Here is a 20,504-nt window from a genome sequence, read left to right as displayed (position 1 = left end):
AAAATGCCAACAGAAGAATATCAATTCTACATAATTTCTTGAGTATTTGAAATGCAATTAAATTAATTTGCTTCATGCCGATACTAAAGCAATTATGGCATATAAATTCAAATACCGGCGATTTGCACGCGATCTCTATGCACGCACACTAACATTACATATAGATGCTAATTGGAGTATTTCGTGGAAATAGACATGGAATGGGAATTCGAGTTTGACTGAGGCGGAGGCTTTTGAAGGTGGTAGATTGAGGAGCGCAAGAAAATACAATGGCCAACCAAGAAGCGTCAAACGATCAAAGTGAAGATTTCCAATGCAACAAGAGGATTTCCAAAAATCAGCTGGCGGCAATTAAGTTGCGTAGGCAACACGCAAGCCACCCATGCGCAATGGCAAAAGAAAGTTGATGGAAAATAATAAAGTTTTAAATGCTTAAGTTAAGGAGCTAAACAAGCAAGTTGAGTAAAAATATTGAAAATTTAATTGCTAAAAATGTGGATTTATTTATTTTTTATTTTTATTTATTAAGCAGTAAATCTGCAGCTGCAGCAACGCGCATTTAAACAAAAGGTGTGAATGAGAAAAAGGTTTAAGAAATGAAAACTTAGGGAATTTATGAAAAACAAAAATAAAATAAATAAATGAAAAGGAAAAAAACGATGCATAAAATGGAGAAAATGCACAAAACTGCGTCCAAACAAAAAAATTCTGAAAAATCAGTGTGATTTTTGAACTAATTGAAACTTTCACTTTATTAAAAAATTTTAAGTTCAAATTTTTTTTTTTTATTTATCGCATTCTATAACAAAAATCATATAAATCCAAGTTTCAAACTTTGTAAAAGATTTATAAAAATTTTGATAAGTTCTCATCAGAATTATATAAAAACTTGATACTTACATTTTCATTGAAATTTCAGAATTTCTCATAAAAAAAAGGGGTACGCTTCTTTTATAGCCCATTAAATTTTAGTATAAGAAAATGTAAGTTTAAATGGCTTCAAGGTCTCGCTCATTTTTGACAATTTTAACTCTCGCCGTTGTTGCATATTTTTTCATATAAAAATAAAAAGTCGTGCATCTCAAGGCTTCTTAAGGTTCTAAAAACATTTTTGGAGCATGTTTTAGAATTTAATGGCATGTTCTAAGCGCTTAATATAAATTTTTAAGCCGGGAGTAAAAGTATTAATAATTTCGTTGATAAAAAAATGCAATTTATGCAATACAGAAACTAATTTAAACCTGGAAACTGGAGCAATAAATGTAAGGAAAGGTATACATGACTGGCATGCGGCTGCGTTCGGGACCCACTGTAGACATTTCTATGCTATTTTTCTTATAGCGGGTACACTTCAGCGGGCAATGACAAGTCTCTCCGAGTGTATTTCTAACATAAAAAGGCTTCTCATGAAAGGCAACTGCCATTCGGAGACGGCGTGAAAGTGCAGGCGCCATTGGTGGAAAAACAAAACAAGACTTCGGTCAAATTTTATATACAAATTCAAAATCTTGGCAACCTGTGGGCGATACAAGGAGCTGAAGGCTTAAGGGCGCTTCTGTGTTAGTGCAGCGAAGTTAAAGTAAGAAAAATTAAATAAAAAAATCGCAGAAAAATTAGATGAAACTTAACCCAACTCAACTCAATAAAATAAAAATAAAACAAAATCGCAGACAAATGATGAGAAAAATTAGATGAAACTCAACTAAATTCAACTCTATAAAAAAAATTAAAAAATCGTAGAAAAATGATGAGAACTCGCAGAAAAATTAGATGAAATTAAACTAAGCTCAACCCTATAAAAATACAAAAAAAAAAAAAATATTCGAAAATTGTAATTCAATGAAGCCGCCAAAATGGTTATTATTTAAATGACACAGATATGGAAATAAATCGTTAATCCAATTAAACGGGTGATTGTACGACAGTTGAGCGGGTTTGCGGCACACAGCGCGGCAAGCGTAAATACATAAATGCATACATACACACATACATCCATATGTAATTAAAATTTTATGTGCATATCTTTTCTTTGTAAACTCAACATTTTGTGCGCTTGTTGTTGGGCAAATTATTAACTTGAAAATCACCGATGTCTTAGCCATGTCTTTTATGGGGTGTTACGTTTTTTATACATTTTTTTATTTAAATTTTTTTTTTTTTTAATTTTTTTAATTCTTCTTCTCCACACTTCTTTTCACCACTTAAACTCCTTGCTGGGGACCATAATTTCAGTTGGCAGTTTAAATTTCATATAACTTTTTGTCTATTTTGCGTCCACAGCTAATTCCGAAGTAACAAAAAGACAGCTAAAATAACAGCAACAACAACAACATGCCCTCCAAAGGGATACAAAACGTAGCAGCAACAGAATCAACTGGGAATGTATGTCAGCCCCTTTAGATTGGAGATACGAGTTACTTTATTGGCTATGCGCTAGATAGCTATATCTATGAATTTATGTGTAGTTTTATACAAAAAAAAAGTTACGTACGTATGTATGTATGTGTGCAGGTTTAAGCGCATCATAACGTCTATCCTAATTTCTAACATGTTTTGTTGTTATTTTCCTGAACTCAAACGAAGTCACATTGGAGTTAGACTGCGCAGCAAAGAAGATTTGAGGCAACACAGCTCAGCTCAGCTCAATTCGAGCGACGACAATAAATTTATAGCTACAACAGCACCAGCGCTAATGTAGCATCTTTTCACATTCACACACACACACACGCACGCACATACATACTCGTATAAATGCAACACAATCTGATCGCACGCAAAAATACACACGCAGTCGAGTATTTGGAATTTATTTTTTGGTAATATCATTTTTTGTTACTTTTTTGTTCTATCATTAAATTTTTTATCCTCTGGGGTTTTTTTTGCCGCAAAACCTTCGTTGAGTGGCTTAGCAGTCGCGTTGAATGGGCGCATGCGCGCTGCTGTGATTACTATATATACATTCATGCATACCTACATGCATGCATACATACGTACATACTTACATATGTTCCCATACATACATATGTTTGTTAGCAACAACAATGACTGTAATGAAAAAAAGATACTTTTAATCGGCATAGCAGCGACAGCAGTTGCGCTAAGAAAAGGAGTATAACAACAATAAGCGCTTGAGTACAGCTCTTAGCCTGATTGAGTCTGCCGGCAATCATAGATGCTGCCGCCAAACGGGCTGGGTACCACCTCCCTCTTCTACGAAATGACGTAGGAGCGGCGAAGCCACACACACGCTCACACGACAATGTAGCCGTTAGCGTGTGAATTTTTCGGTAGTCACAGCAATGGCATAGTGGTGTGGAGGTAAATTTCGTCAACAAAAATAGTATATAAGTTATTGAAAATATAATATAAGAAAATTTAAAAGTAGGAAGTTGTAAGATTTTTATAAGATTATATTCTTCTTTTGAAGCAAAGTAAAATAATAAATTTAATAATAAATAAAATAATAATTGAAATAATAAATAATAACAGAAAAAATAATAATAACAGAATGGAAATAGCAAAAAAATAGCATTAGAAAAATAATTGATTTAAAAAACAAATTTTTAATAAAATAAATAAATAATTAGCGCGTTCACTTCTGTTAGGTGTTGGCCGAGCTCCTCCTCCTAATTGTGGCACACGTCCTGATGTTGTTCTACAAATGGAGAGACTTACAGTTTTAAGCCGACTCCGAACGGCACATATTTTTTATGAGGAACTTTTTCATGGCAGAAATACACTCGGAGGCTTGCCATTGCCTACCAAGGGGAGATCGCAATTAGAAAAATCTTTTTCTCATGCACGGAGAATCAAACCTATGCACTCCCGAATGGTAGTCACGCATTAACCCATTTGACTACCGCAGCCGCAACTAAATAAATAAATAAGGAATAGTCAGTCAGTCATCTTCATCACACTGAAAATTAAAATTCAAATTAAAATAGAAATAAAAATAAAAATGGTAAATGTAAATGGCATATTTAAAAAATAGATTTAGAAAATAGATTCAAAAAATTTGTTTAAAAAACAAACTTACAAAATATTGCATATTTCAATGCAACTAAATAAATAAATGAGGAATAGTCAATCATTTTCGTTCCACTGTACCACATATGGCGTGTATGTAGCGGCGCAGACAGACAGTCAATTTCGTATTAAATCCAAGTGATTGCGGCAAATTTTGTTTATTAGATGCTGTATTTGATTTGTGACTGCCGGTGTTTGTTGCTTTTGTTAGCACAAATTTTGTTAGCATAAAATTTGTTGTTTCTATTTTCCATTGTTTCTTTTTCAGCTGCGGCTGTCTGCCTAAAGAAAATCTCGAGTTTTTTGCTGTAAATATTCATACATACATACATACATACATACATACATGCATACATACATACATGCATACATATTAACTTACGAACATATTTTTGAACTTTGGAGAAAACCAACTGATTTGATTTTATTAACTTTTACTTTTAGTTGAACCCTCCTTTGGACACCTTTTTTTTAGTCTTCGTTTGGCACCCGGATTTGTTTCGTCCTCTTCGAGGATCATTTTTAAAAGGTTACATCCATAAATTGATAGAAAATTAAATTTTAGGAAGCTACCTGGAAGCTCAAGTTGTTAGCTATAATAGAAATATGAACGTGAATTTAGTTCAAAGTCTGCCAGTCCCGAGTTCCCAACGGAGGGATAATAAGCGATGCAGAAAACAAATTTTTAATTGATAAAAAAATTGTAATTTTGTAAGAACTTTTATTATGTTTAGATATTGTATTGTACCTAGAAGTTCACTGGTAAAACATGCTAAATCGACCCCGCTGTTTTTGAAGTTTCCAGTTTCCTAAGTAAGCGGGTGGCGAAAAAGTTGGACCAAACGAAAATATTAAATTTTTTAATTTTAATTTTATTTATTTAATTTTTTTATATATATATTTTTTTTTCTTTTTATTAAATCATATTTAAAAAGTTTTTTTTGAATTTTATCTTTATTCCTTTTTTATTTTTTTATTTATTTTATTTTGTTATTTTATTTTCTTTGTTTTTAATTTTTCTTTTTTTTTTTTAGTTTTTTATTTCATTTTATTTTATTTTATTTTACTTTATTTTTTTTTTATTTATTTATTTTTTTTTATTTCTCTATTTATGTTTTTCCTTTTTGTTATTTTTTTGTTGTTGCTAATAGTTTATTGCTTTTAAACCACTAAATTGTCACTCTTCTTTGCCTCGCTATTATTTTTTATTCCCGCTAGTAATTAGAATTCTACATTGTCTTTGTTTTTTTTTGTTTTTGTTATACCTCTCTGAGCGTGTTTTTGTTTTCCCTTTGTTGTTGCTCTTCTCGTTTTCTTAAGCTCCTCTCAAGCCTTTAATCTTGAACGCATCAGCAATTAATGATGCCACCTAGTACTACACGCAGCTGCCCCAAATAAACTCCAAGAAATCAGTTAAGAAGTTAAGAGCATAACAAGAGAAACAAAAACAGAAACGAACATTAAATAAATTATATGTAAAATAAAAAAGTATGCGTGTACTAATAAATTAAATAAAACACGTATGCAAAATTTTGTTCGCAAACGTCATTTTTATAAATTTCTTATTTTTTCTTTATTTACATCTTTCTCTACTTCTCGTTTGCACCCCTCTCCTTCCCCCTCCTCTTTTCGCATATCACTTTCTACACTTTAAAGACTATTTGAAGCAGCTGCTTCGTGCTGTCCCGCTGCGTGCATACAACTTCTTAGCTACGTTTCTAATGAATTTATCTATTCATGTTTTTTTTTGTTTCCTTCTTCATTATCATTTCATTTATAAGTAGGTAATTATATTTGTTGTTGCTAGTTTTATGATGATTATCCTACATTAGTACATACATATGTAGCTTTTCTCAATCCCCGCGTTTTGTTGTTCTTTGTAACTTATTTTTATGAGACAACGTCGGCGCAGAGCTTTTGGGTGTTCTGCGCTCCTCCTCTTCATAATTGTCACAAATCTGATCAACGTTTTTTGGCACAGCTGCGTTTGAATTTCGATCTGAGAAAGCCTGTGTTGGATTGTGTTGAGAGGCTTGAGTTTGCGTGAGCCGCAAAGATTAAACAGTTAATGAAGCGAAAATTGGTGGATATTTTACAAATTGGTGAAACTTTACCTCTAATAACGCCAACGGAGACAGTTACATACCAACATATGTATGTATGTATGTATGTGTTTTCGAGAACTTTTCAGGAGAGAAAAATAATTAATTTTGTTTTGAGAGCATTTCCAGCAAGGATGATAGATTAGAACGTTTGGCCAGCTGATGTAAAATTGTGTGAGGAATTTCGACTGGCCGTTACCCATAGTAAAAAGATTTTTAAAGATGTGGCAATGGACAATTTTTTGGAAGCATTTCGCGCTTTATTATTGATATTTTATAATTTGTAATTTTTGGAAATTGTTTCATCATCATACAGATTGGTTGAAAAGGAAGGAAAAGAAATACAAAAACATAAGAAGAAAAATATAAAAAAAATTAAAAAAAAATAACAAAAATAAAAAAAGAAATTGAAATTGAAGAAAAACACAAATAAAAAAATAAATAAAAAAGATATATAAAAAAAATTAAAAAAATAAATATATTTTAATACTATTTTTTAAATAAATTTAAATATCTTATTTTTTTAATTCTAATAAAAAATTCAAATAATTTTAAATGTAAATGTTCTTTACGGTGTGGTTGTAAGGTGGACAGAACTCGAAAAACGGTGTAGAGTAGCCACAATTGATCAAGTCCAAAGAACAGCCTGCCTCCTGATAACAGGATGCTTAAGTACAACACCTACTAACGCTTTAAATACGTTGCTTCACTTGTTCCCTATCGATCTGGCTGGCAAAGCGATTGCAGCGAAAGCAGCGACACGCATGAATGCTACATCGAAATAGAATAAGTATCTTGGCCATTCGGCTATACTGAACAGGAACACTGTTATCTCTTCCGACATAGACTATCATGTAAGTCTTCCATCACCACCCTTGCTATTCTCCTGTTCACTCCCCACTAGGGAAGAATGGAAGACAAATCTTTCCGAAATCAATAGCCCTCTGATTATATATACACATGGTTCAAAACAAGACGGTAAAGTGGGATTTGGAATCTTTTCCAATTCCGCTCACATCAATCTATCATTTAGATTACCCGACTACTGTAGTGTATTCCAAGCGGAAGTATGCGCTATCTGGTATGCTGCGAAAACTATCTTAGAAAAAAGAATATCACTAGAGGATATCCGCTTTTTCACCGACAGTCAAGCGGCCGTTCGAGCACTCAGCACCTCTTTTACCCACTCAGATGTGGTTCGATCCTGTCTCTTATCTCTTAACGAGATAAGTGCTCAGAATTCTGTCCAAGTTATCTGGATACCGGCTCACAGTGGATTCGAAGGTAACTGCAAAGCTGATGAGCTCGCGAGAGCTGGAGCTGCGCAATCAAATGTTAGGTGGCGGAGGTGGCGAGTGGAAACTACTTGCGTTACGACCAGGCAAATCTGGCCATCCTACAATCTGAAACAGACAAAAACTCTTATAAGTCTTTCGAAACACGAACTAAGGTATATAATATCACCGGCCACTGCCTTTTGGGCTCTCACACACGTCTGCTCGGGGTTCCTCAAAACGACCTGTGCAGATACTACGAGGACGAAGATGAGAAAGTATGGAGCAGGCATTTGCTGTGCCGGTCTAACCAGAAGTCGACTCGCTCTTCTAGGCTCTCCAACAATTGACAATCTTTCAGTACTCTCGGACCTGAAAATCGAATCTCTCATCAAATTCTCGAAACAAATTTATATCTTTGACCAAAATGTATAATAAAAATCTCGGTTAGGTAGGGAAATCATACAAAATAATGAGCTCTAGGGTAACACAACGGACCCAACTTGCGGTCTATGTGGCACTCCGATGCGGGGTCACCCTTAAACCAACCTACCAAAAGTTCTTTTAATTTTAATAAAAAAATAATAAAAAAAAAATTGATGAAAAATGTAAATTTAAAAAATTGTTTGTACTATACAAATATTTAGTTTTCGTAATTTTAATTTAAATATTGTAATTTTTCCTAATTCTATTATAAAAATCAAATAATTTTAAATTTTCTCTGAATTTTAATAAAAAAAGATTAAAAATTTGTATAATGTCAAATAAAAAAATTTGTTGTATGTTCTTTTAGTTTAGTTTTCATAGTTTTAATTTGTAGATTTTAAGTAAGTGAATGAACTGTACTTTCATAAAAAATTTATAAAAATTAAATAAAAGCAAAACTTGTCAATAAATTCCTGTGCTATAGTTATTAAACGCACGGTGCTGAAATTTTGTTGTTATTTTCTCATATGGCAGTGCTTTTCATAGCACATATTTCCATAATGTTGGAATGAGATAACAATTTTTAGGAGATAAGAGGACCCCATTACATTCCAAAAATGGTACAATTACAGGGTTGGCCACTAAGTATGGTGAAAAACGCAGATAACAATTTTTAGGAGATAAGAGGACCCCATTACATTCCAAAAATGGTACAATTACAGGGTTGGCCACTAAGTATGGTGAAAAACGCAATTGTGAGAGCAACCACGTAACCGGGGACTCGGCAGCCGAATTCTGCCCGCTCATTTCATACGAATATGCAATCTCAAGTTTTTTGTAAACACATCACCTGTCAAGGATGATAGAATGCAAGGTTGCGCCTTCCGAATTCGCTGTGTCGGAGCATACTGGAGTTTTAGGGTAGCTAGAGCTGGAGCTGATTAAAAATTGGCAGGCATTTTATCTACCACTGGTTTACCGCAATGTTTTTGTTTTACTCAGTAGACAGCATGGCGAATCTATAGAAGGTGTTGTCATTAGAGTAGTTCATTTCTTCTTCTTCAATTTAATTAAGAAATGCTAGCAAAACCGAATGACGGAAAGTTGTTGTTGTATTGTGAATGTGCGACAAACTAATTTTATCTATTTGCCATTCATTTCATTGTTTTATTATCTTTCACAGTTCAAATTTTAAAAATGTTGTATTTGCTCGAATTCCACTACCTTGAATAAATTTGCCTGTCAGTCTTATTGGACAAAGAAGGTCGAAAAAGGACAAAACAGGACAGAAAAGAACAAAAAATGCCAAAAGGTCAAAGGAGAGCTACGAAGGCCGAAAAAGGTCAAAATCGGTCAAAAAAGGCCAAAGAGGTCAAAAAAGATCAAACAGATAGAAAAAGGGATTCGTTAAAATCCTTAACTGTGCGTTTATTTGATATTATTCTGCAACATGACTTGGCTATAAGTAACAGAAGGTTAGGTAGATAATAAGTGGCTGATGCAGGCTTCTTTTCTTATCACTGTGCAGATAGGGTAGCTCAAAAATAAATGTATTTTTCTTTATGCTACGTGAAAAATTTATACCACAACTATTTTTTCATTTCATTATTCAATATTTTTCATTGAATTTCTGTGGCAAAAATGCACTTTTGCGGAAATTTAGTATAAAACGCTATCGATGTTACCTTCGAATCTTCTCTTTTAATTTCACTTCCCAAATGTCCAAAAAATTGTATCCTAGGCTTTAATTAAAAACATAACTCAAACCATTTTCTTTTATAGGCGCCCTGAAAACCGCATAAAATTAAAAAAAAATCCTCCTTTTTTAAAATCTGCGATTGGACACCCGGGTTTCTGCCCTTTTTTCGTCCTGTTCAAGGACCTTTTTAAATGGTGATATCCATAAATCAATAGAAAATTAAATTTTAAAAAGCTACCCGGATGCTCAAGTCGCTATCTATAACAGAAATATGCTAAATACAAGTCCAAAGTCGAAGAAGTCTGACAGACCCGGATGCCCATCGAAGGGTTAAATATTAAATAAAAATATTTAAAAAAATATATAATATATTAAATTAAATTTTAAATTCATTTTTTAATTTTTATTTTTTAATTTTTTTTTTTTTTTTAATTTATATATATATTTTCTTAATTCTTATATTTTTATATAAAATTTTTATAATCAAATTTAAATTTAAATTAATTTTTTGTTCTTAAATTTTTATATATATTTTTTTTTTCTTTATATAGTTTTTTTTTAATTCTTATGTTTTTATATAAATTTTTTATAATTAAATTTAAATTTAAATTAATTTTTTAATTGTTATGTTTTTATGTATATTTTTTTTTAAATTAAATATACAAAAATAGGTGTTTCATTTTCTTGCCCTTAAACTAAATTTAGGAAGTGACATCAAAAAAGTTTTCTTTTGCGTTGAGCTACCCTAATACCTTCTCAAATCAGGTCAATAGCTTTGCTGATAAGTTTCAGAAGTTCAGAAATATGTCTGCTTAGTTTATAAATATCTGTGTTGCTTGATTTCAGAAACTCAGTTATTCCGAGTTCAGGAGTGGGAGATAGATGGACAGGACTCAAAACCGTAAGTTCTTTAAAACATAATTTCAAACTACGCTGGAGTTGCTATATTTTCAAAGGAAACAGCTACACCATACATATGTACATTCATATATATGTACCAGTTTAGGCTATTTATTTATTTACTTTTTAATTTCGAATATGCTTTTACTACACACAGTTCATACTACAACAAAAACCATATAAAGCAAAGTTTCAAACTTTGTACAAAATTTTCATGAAAAGTTTTTACTCAGATTTTCTGAAAAAATTTCAAGTATGCAATTGCAGCTCATGGAATTTTAATAAAGTGCAAGTTCCAAGTAAGTCAAAAATCACACTGCTTTTTGAGAATTTTTTCCAGTCGCGATCTTGTACAATTTCTCCATTTAACTTTTTCTATGGAAGAAAACACCCAAAACCGTCAGCAGAAAAAATCAACGCGGTTTTTTGAACCGCTTGAAACTTGCATTTTATTATACACTTTATTATACAATAATCTGTAAAACTGCATACTTGAAATTTATCTAAAAATTAAAAAAACTTGAAATTTTGATGAAAATTTGCGGGGTTCTTACAAATTTCGAAAATTTGCTTTACATAGTTTTTGTTGTAGTATGAACTATACTGTTCAGTTAAAGTTATTCAAATTGAGCCAATACTTAATTTAATTTTATTGCTTTGAAATTAAGACAACAACTAAATCAATAAAGCTGAAAAAATAGTCTCAACAAGTCATAAAATGTGCGAGAGAATGTGCAATGTATAAAACACATTTTGAGCCAGTGAAAAGAGTGAAGAGTTAGTGAAATACATTTGCTGGAGTTAAAAGAAACTGTGAATCATTGTTATTTAGTGTTACAACTACAAGATTGTATTTTGTTATTGCTTGCTAATGCTTTTGTTGTTGATCTTGCTGTTGAGATTTCTACGCTCTTCCTGCAGTGGTGGTAATTACAAAACTTCACTGTTCATGCTAACGTCTTTGTTGTTATTGCTGCTGCAGCTGTTTTAGTATAGTCCACTTATTGTAGTTCTGCTTTTTCTTTGTTTTCAGTTTCTGTATATCTTTTACGAAGCTGAAAACGATTTCGAAGAAACCAAAAATCCCAAACGCAGCAAATGACGAACAGATTGTCGTAAAGTAGAGAAAAGACAATGGCAGGATTGCCCAAATGAGATATACAAATGTGCATATGTTGGTGAAACAACAAAAAGAAAAACAGTGAAAGAAAGCAACACATTCAAGGCAACTAACTACATACACGCATACATATATACACACATACACATGTGAACGTAATCAGCCAAGTTCAATTCAACTGCAAAGATGCAGAGCTCAACAACTGAAGGTACAATTTTTAAGTTAGCTGACTCTGCTTCTTAGCTGTTAGCAAGCAACGAACGAAAATTAAAAGAAACATACATACATACATATGTACGTAGATACACAAACATTGGTCGAAGGAAAGGCGATGAATGAGTGCCAGAGCCGCCAACAATGTAACGTACAAATTGGAAATAACAGATGAGGCAACGCAGTCGAATAACTGCCGCAGCTCCTTAACAGCTGAGGGAAGATCAACCGCCGAACGCAAATGTAAAGTACAAAAGCGAAATTGGTTAATAAAGGAATGTCTTAAGCAAACGGCTAACGCGTAGAGAGCGCTCTCTATGGGAAAGTATGCAAAGGCAGATATGAAGGAATCAACAGAAAGAACGATTGAATTTACGATCGAACTGACAGCAGTGAATTAAGAGCATTTCGGCGGTTAGCCAACGAAAAGAGCGCGGCAAAACTGCTCCAAAATTTGGCTTGAAGCTGTAGAGGCAACAAGGAGCACATTTTGTGTAGCATTTGTATGAGGTGTATGCATGTACTCATACAATGAATGTGAAAAATATGAGAGATGCGAGAAGAAGGAAGAAAGAAGGTGGTAGTTTAAGGGTGAAAAATAGAATAAGTTTTTACTTGTAAGACAAGTTAAGACAATAGAAAAACGATTGAATTTGTGTTAGTCAGCAAACAAAGAAAGTAAATGATTTCAATTACAAAAAGAATTAAATGTTTTTGTAAGCAAGAAAAAAGAAAGAAGAAACTTAAAGGCAATAAACGAGGGGCATTTGCAAAGTACACGCAAAATTAAAAACTACAAAAATACTTTTTATTTCTCGAAACTAGTCCCCTTTCAGGCTTATACACTTCGCCCAACGCAGTTCTAGTTTGTTGGTCGCTTCTGAATAACAGGACTTTTACAAATCTGACAAATAAACATTCGTTTCTGCGATCACCTGCTCGTTTGAATAACATTTTTTTCCCGCCAGCCATTTCTTCAAATTGGAGAGCAAATAGTAGTAGTAGGAGGGATATGAAGGAGTCAGGTCTAAAGAATAGGAGGGATGTGAAACAAATTGATTCCTGCTAGAAGGATCCATGACATACATGTGTCCCAATTTCCCAGCCGAAGCAGCCGTTTCAGCGAACGAGCGTGATCACCTATGCCAGGCCGATCCCGGGGATCTCCGCATAAAGAATCTCAAATTGGAGATTCGGCAACTGGTCACCCAACATAAGCAGACTAACAGGAAAAGCACCTAAAAATCTGCAACTTCACCACTGTGAGTAAGCTCTGGTCCACCGTAACGACACGGTGGCTATCACCTTCCTGACAAGTGGAAATCAGGGAGAATGGTTCCGCTACTGAAACCTGGGAAACCTGCCAACCAAGGGTAATCTTATCGCCCGATAACTCTCCTTTTCCCAGTAGTGAAGACTCTTGAAACACTCCACACGAAGCATCTAACCCAGCCTCACATCAGTATGGAAGAAGAGTGCTCAGTACCACCACAGCACTCACCGCCATAAACACTCAGATAAACCACGGGCTAAACCAAAACCGCCCCTGTGAGAGAACTGTTCTAGTAGCGATGGATCTGAAGAAGGCTTTCGAGGCTTTCGCCTTCTCTGAGATCACAACCGCAATTGCTACTAAAGACCGAAACCGCAACAAGGACAAAGGCAAAGAAATATTGGTAGCGACATTTAAAGCAATTGGTCGGCCAGTTCTAAAATACGCTGCACCTATCTGGTCGCTTGGAACTAGTAATATGCAGTGGACAAAGCTCCAGACATGCCAAAACACTGCTATTCGGACAGACGGTTACTGGAAGAATTCGTGCGACAACTCCTTAAGAAAAAAAACGCAATAGCTGCTTTCGATTCATCATTTCTCTGATCGCTAGTTTTTAGAGTTTACTGGGTGGTGAAACCACGTACGGGTTGAACGTTTATACATACATACATACATACATACATACATACATACATATGTCTTTATTTTATAGAGTAGTAGGCTGATCTTGTTGCCTTACGACATTGCAAAGGGAACAGTTCGGGTCTAAGTAGAAATGGCTTGTCACCATTTACCTTAGTTTCATCTTCCTCTTAGACTTTAGACGAATGCACAGAAGGAATCAGTACCCCATTGCATGATCACCAAAAATAACCAAAAACAAAAATGAACAAAAATTATTAACCACAACTTGCTCCTGAAAGAACACATGTGCCTCATGCGCTGAAATATCCAAAATCGAAACCGGTTTACATTGTAGCCAAAAAATGTACGGGACACAGAAATGAAACGAAGCTGAGATGTAGTAAATTGGAATACATATGTGTGCGTGTGTGTATATGCCTTTCCATATGATAAATCAGAGAAGTAGGGAATCGAAAAGGAATAAGAAGTGCCTAAAGAAAGACCCGATTTACACGAGGAGACATCTGGAAGGGAGACACTGGAAATTCTCTTTTGAAGTTTCATTCGCGTTCACACGGGTAAAAATGTTTCCGCGACATTTTGACATTTAACACTTTAGCATCGTCTGGTTCGGATGTATTCTAGCACGCGCTTACATGTAAAGCAGAGAGCGTTCGACAACAGTTTCTTAAATATATGAATGAAAAATGCAAACTGGTTAAATAATAAATAATTTGTTGTTTTTTTATTGAAATATATTTATAAATTCTTATACTTGAATAAAAAAAATTAAATTAAAAATACTTCATATGTAAATAATTAACTTAAAATTAACTTGAGTAACTAGAAATGCGAGGAAAATTAGAATTCAACATAAACATGCCCCATAATATATTTTAAATTAAACCTACTTTACTAGCAAAAATAATCGTGCATTTCCCAAGCAGTGTTCGGATGTTTGTCATCTTTGTTATCTTCCGTTTGCTTGAAAACCAACACATAACTCAGAACCTTCTCCCACAAAAGAAGAAAACGAATGAAGCAACTATCAAAAATTGGAAAGATTGGAAATACGAATAAGAAGAGCAAAGCGTGTCGCCGAGTACGGGAGACAAAATCCCTTCTCTCTTCCCCGACCGTCCTTCGCCACCGAACAAAATGTTTCCCTTCCAGATGTCTCCTCGTGTAAATCGGGTCAAAGCAAGCGTAATAAACTCATGAATACATACATATGTACAGGCGAAACAGAAGAAGCGCACAGAGAATGAACAATGAAGACAGTTGTTGAGGAGGCCAAAAACAACAGCAAGAACTTCAACTGTCTTCAGGCGCAACAGTCTTGTCCAAAAGTCTTTGCAAGAAAGCAGAAAAAAAACAACAAAAATAGGAGAACAAGAAGCAAGAAGCACAAAGATAAGGAAAAACAAAAACAAAATTAAAAATTTAATAGCATAAGACGAATGGCACACATATGCATGTACATATGTATGCATGCAAATATATATATATATGTATGTATGTATGTATGCATGAATATGTCCGCATTGGAGGGTGGTTTCTGCTGTTATTACGCTGCTATGCTGCCAAGCTATGTTTTGCCGGTTTAATTGCTTTCTGCTTGCCGTGCTTGCTGATGTATGTATGTATGTGTACATGTACGTATGTGCTTGTATCTACATAACTTATTGAAGGTTAGAAAAGGCATAACACAGAAAGCGTTAAGACTGGTTTGTGTACGAGCATATAGCTCACTTTTTGTTGTTGGTGTTGTTGTTTTTGTTGTTCTTATTATCTTTGTTTGTTGTTGTTGTTTTTATTGTTGGTGCCGTATTTATTTGTTATTGTTGTATTTATTCGTGTTATTGTTGTATTTATTCGTGTTGTTGTTCTTTTGTTTTTGTCTTTGTTGTTGTTACAACAACAGCATATTGTTGTTATTTTTTTGTTGTCAACAACGATTCGCTTGATTGTTGGCACACAAAATGTTACGGTGTAGTTGTTGTAGCCAACGTGCGCTATGCCCTTTCGTATTATTGCTTCAAATTTCAAATCATTTTCGCTTTCTGCTTTTATTTATAACTGCCTCCAACAACTTTTTTTAAACTACTATTTTATTGGGAGCCACATACTTACATATATCATTACTCCCCATTACTCTTCGCACTACAGTGTTGAGGTGTATGAAATTATCAACAAAAGCACATTTCATACTACATATATACGTACATGCATACTTATACATATGCACACATACCCATGTAAGTATGTATGTATACTAATCTCGGTACGAAATCACAAACCAAAATAGTGAAGCATTAGCAATTCGACAAATTCGCTCGAATTCAAAAACTGGTTCTGTGAAAACAATGCGCCAGGTATTTTGACAAAACAACAACAAAAATAACCAACTATGATTCGAAGCTGAGAAAAGAACAAACATTTTAATAAAAAGCGAACATTTTTGAAATTAATTCCCAATTTATTAATTTTGAAAATTAAATAAAATAAGCAGTAATGACAATACTTTGCATATCTCAGCTCAGCCATATTCTACAAATCTTCAAAATGCACTTTCTTAGGTACTCATGTGCTATTTCGAAAACCCTTTGGGCCCAGTACAATAGACGAAGGACTCAGAAAGTCCTGGGGACTCCTCGCCATTCAATTTCCAATTTCTAGCGCAAAAACTGGGTTTACAATTTCTGCAATGGAGCTGTAGGGAGCTTTCAGAGAAGGAGACTGTTGAGCACTGTAAATGTCCGGGCGCTCCTTTCTTCGACAGCCTGAGGTAGTGCGTCAACCTAAGTCCTATCAATCTTATCCATTACATCAACAGCTCTGGCTGGTGGTAGATATCTGTCTGCTGGAGGTCTCAAAATAGATAGTATCAAAACGGCGCTTTGGTGCTACTTGGGGAGTGCCAGAGTGACACTTTAGACATTTTACTAACCTACCTACCATATTCTCCGTAGCTTACCAAATCATCATTCATCGTTTCACACTTGCCGAACTCAAAAACACCGTCGAAATTCGGCTCAACTGAAAATACGTAAAACCAGTTTTTTGTTTTTTCAGTGTCAGTTGAAACACCGCCAGCTAGACCGAGGCGTTAATTGATCTTCATTCCCGAGTGTTGGCGAAAATAAAGGCGATACTCTGCAGGTGCAAATGCACTCGTCTTGTAAAAGCAGAAAACCTAGCGGAGTTTGTAGGCTTAGACACTCTGAAGCAAAACCTGATTGAAAGCTCTTCCTTCCGCGCTCGTTTCCCTACTTATTTCCAAGATCACTCTTATGTTCCTTGACGTAGTACAGATAGACGCTTTGCGCCCGAAAAGATTGTAATAAAAATTTTCATACTTCATTAAATACTCGAGCCAGCGATGAGCGATGTGCCATTGGTACATCTATGTCTAACAATCCCTCTCTACAATCTACAGCTGGATTGAGAATCTTGTTTCTTAGCACTCCAAACGCCTCGTGGAACTATTAGAGTTAAAAGTCTCACTGATACAGCAGCTTTTATTAAATAAATATATAAAAATTTAAAAATTAACTTCAACTTGCGGATGAAGCTGGATATTTTAAAGAAAGACGAAATTCACGAGGCACAATTAAGTTTCTCAAGGCATACCGACTCATGAAATTATTAAAAAAAGCTGCACAGAAAGCCCGAAAATAAAACTAAACTCTTACCAAAGTTACTACGAGTTTCCACGATTTGTGTCTATTCTAATCTTCGATTTTCACTGAGTTTGTGGCTGAAAAATTTCCTAGTAAGAGAGTCAGACAGGGTTGAAAATATAATTTAAATGAATGAATTTGTCCAAATTTCAAAATTATTAAGTCCCAAGTTATACACTAAAAGAAGAGGTGGCATCGCAAGATTTAACAAATCAGTGGACGCGTAACTGCAGATGGTCGTTCCTAATTTTTTTTTTTTTGATATTTTTTATTTTTTGATGTAAAATAATTTTGTTTTATTTGAATTGTTGATATTTTGGTAGAAAAAAATAAAACCACAAAACAAAACTACAATAAATACAATTGTTTCGGCATCACATCGTTTCATGAAATATAAAAAATGAAAGAAAATTACATCGCATGCTTTGAGCCTCCAATTCAACCAAAGAAATTTTAACAACATGCGAGCAAAGCTGAAATAAATACATACTCGTATGGGCAAAAAATAGATCCAAAAAATGCTGCAAAACCCATGCAAACAAAGTAAAAAAAAATAAAATAAAAACACAATTTTTTTTATGACATTACAATAATTTATTATACATTTTTTTTCGTACGAATTGTAAATTTTTTTGGTCATATTAAAATACGTAAAATAATAATAAAACGTAAAATAATATGTATGTAACTAATACAACATAGATGTATGTGGGCACTTAATAGCGTATCGTACAAAAATTTTTGACAGCACTTAGCCTAAGTAACTACAAACTAATGGTTCGCTTAATAATTTTGTACAAAATAATAAGGCAATTTTGCCTTTTATCAATGCTTAACTTCCAACTAACTTATTTGGGGGTGACCAGATGGCATAAAAGCTAAATTCGCAATATTTTTCATAAAGATCATTCAATTGTTATAAAAGCCTTATGCGGCAATTGCTGAGGTATGAGTATTTGTTTTATGACTTTATGACTGTTGATCAGTGTGTATACTATTTGCGGTATAGGTGATTTTTATAAAAAGTGTTGCATTAGCAAGTATAAACTTATATTAGTTTTAGTTGTATGTTTATAAAAATATGTTTTTTTATTAAATTGTTTTATATATATATATATATTTTTGTATTTTTTTTTAATATTTTTTTATAACTTTATTTTTTTTTTTGTTTTTTTATAAAAAATTATAAGTAAGGCTGTACACGAAAAAAAAAACACAAGCAACTTTGGAAAATAAGGCTAATTTTTGTTGATTTATCAGAAATACTGCAAAATACTGTAAAATTCAGAGAAGAGATGTCTTTATACAAATCGCAAAAATTAAGCAAAAAATATAAAAAAATGTTAAGTCCTGCAACATTCAGAAAAGATATGTCCTTATAAAAATTCAAAAAAAAAAATTGTTATTAAAAACTATTATTTAATTTTATTTAAAAAAAATTTTTAATTTTTTAATAATTAAAAAAATAATTTTATAATTAAAAATTATTATTATTTAAAAAATAAATAATGTTTATTAAATTTTTTTTAAATAATAATAAAATTAACTTATAATTTTTAATAACATATTTTTTGATTTATTTATAACTTTTTTTTAAATTACAAATTATCACTGTTCAAAAATTAAATAATAAAATATTATATAATTTTTAATAATTTTTTTTTTTAATATTTTGTTTAATTTTTCGATTTTTATGGAAAAATTAGAATAGTAAAATTTTTTGAAAAATGCTCCACGCTTTTTATTAACTAAACAATTTGTTAGCGAAAAAATATTTGTGAAAAAATAAGTACAGTAGAATATTTTGACAAATGCCGATTATTGACCGAAAAATCTGTTAGCGAAAAAAGGTTTGTGGAAAAATTAGTACAGTCGAATTTTTTGAAAAATGCAGAAATCTTATAGTAACTGAAAAATTCGTTAGCGAAAAAATCCTTGTGAAAAAATAGCATAAAATTTTAGGTTTTCCCCAAAGGAATTTGTTTTTTATTTTTTATAATAAAAAATACATTTTTTTTAATTCAATGTAGCTTGCGCTATTCGAATTTAGTTTTTTGCGCTTTTCGCAATTGCATTAATTAAATTTAATGAGTATTTTACGAATTATAAATGCTAAACAATTTTACAAAATAAAAGTCAAAACATAAATTTTATGCGTTCTAAGATATAGTAGAAATAAATACAAGTCAACTTATATATATATATATGTACGAAATCATTTAACATTCAAAAAATTATTGAAAATTACAAAAATAATTGAAAACATAAAAAATAATTGAAAATTTAAAAAATAATGGAAAATTTAAAAAAATAATTGAACATTTAAAAAATAATTGAAAATATAAAGATTAATAGAAAGTTTACAAAATAATTGAAAATTCAAAAAATCATTGAAAATTTAAAAAATAATTAAAATTAAAAAGATGAAATACAAAACACAAAAAAATGTCCGCAAATAAAATCAATCCAAGTTAATACAAAATATGCTTAAATTTATGAGATTAATAAGAGAAAATATTCTTAATTTTAAAATAAAATTGTTTCGCATAAAGCTATTATTACACCAGCAATTAGAAATTGCTGCACGCACACATAAACAAAAATACATATACGTATTACATATAAATTGTGTTTGTTGTTGCTTTTCGCTGTAGTTGTAGTTAAGTACATAATTTGCTTTGTTCATACAATTTGTTTACATGAGAATTAAAATACTAAAACACTAAAAAAACTTAAAACTAAAATTTTACAAAAATATTGTCAAAAATGAGTGACTATTGTGCACTACATTTGTTGGTGGTTTAGTAAAAATTTTACATAATAGATAATACTAAATCGGCAAAGTAATTTTCCTTTTGATTCACTTTCATTTGCGTTTGCAAATGAAATCGAAATTATAAAAAGAATCAAAAGGAAATTCCTAATTAATCTTTATAATCGTAAAAAACTAAAAAGAAATAGTTTTTAATTACTTGCTTACAACAGTTTGGTATTGGCACTTACTAAAAAACAAAAAAAAAATAAATAAATAAAAAAAAATTTAAGTTATTCAAGCAAAAATATAAAAAAAGTACTTAATACAAAATAAAAATTTGATGGCAAATACGAGTATTTAAATGCTAAAAAATCTATTTTTTAATTTTATGTACATATGTGTGTGT

The 20,504-nt window shown here is 32.3% G+C and overlaps 1 protein-coding gene across 1 annotated transcript in view; it reads right to left on the bottom strand.

Moving 5' to 3' along the window:
* LOC129237180 (neurogenic protein mastermind) overlaps positions 1-20,504 on the bottom strand; it is a 64,181-nt gene that overhangs the window by 12,580 nt on the left and 31,097 nt on the right. The gene's annotated exons all lie outside the window — the stretch shown is intronic.

Source organism: Anastrepha obliqua, chromosome 2, assembly GCF_027943255.1.
Source record: "Anastrepha obliqua isolate idAnaObli1 chromosome 2, idAnaObli1_1.0, whole genome shotgun sequence".
NCBI lineage: Eukaryota > Metazoa > Arthropoda > Insecta > Diptera > Tephritidae > Anastrepha > Anastrepha obliqua.
Note: the sequence above shows the minus strand (reverse complement) of the source record. Positions and strands in the feature narration are given on the sequence as shown.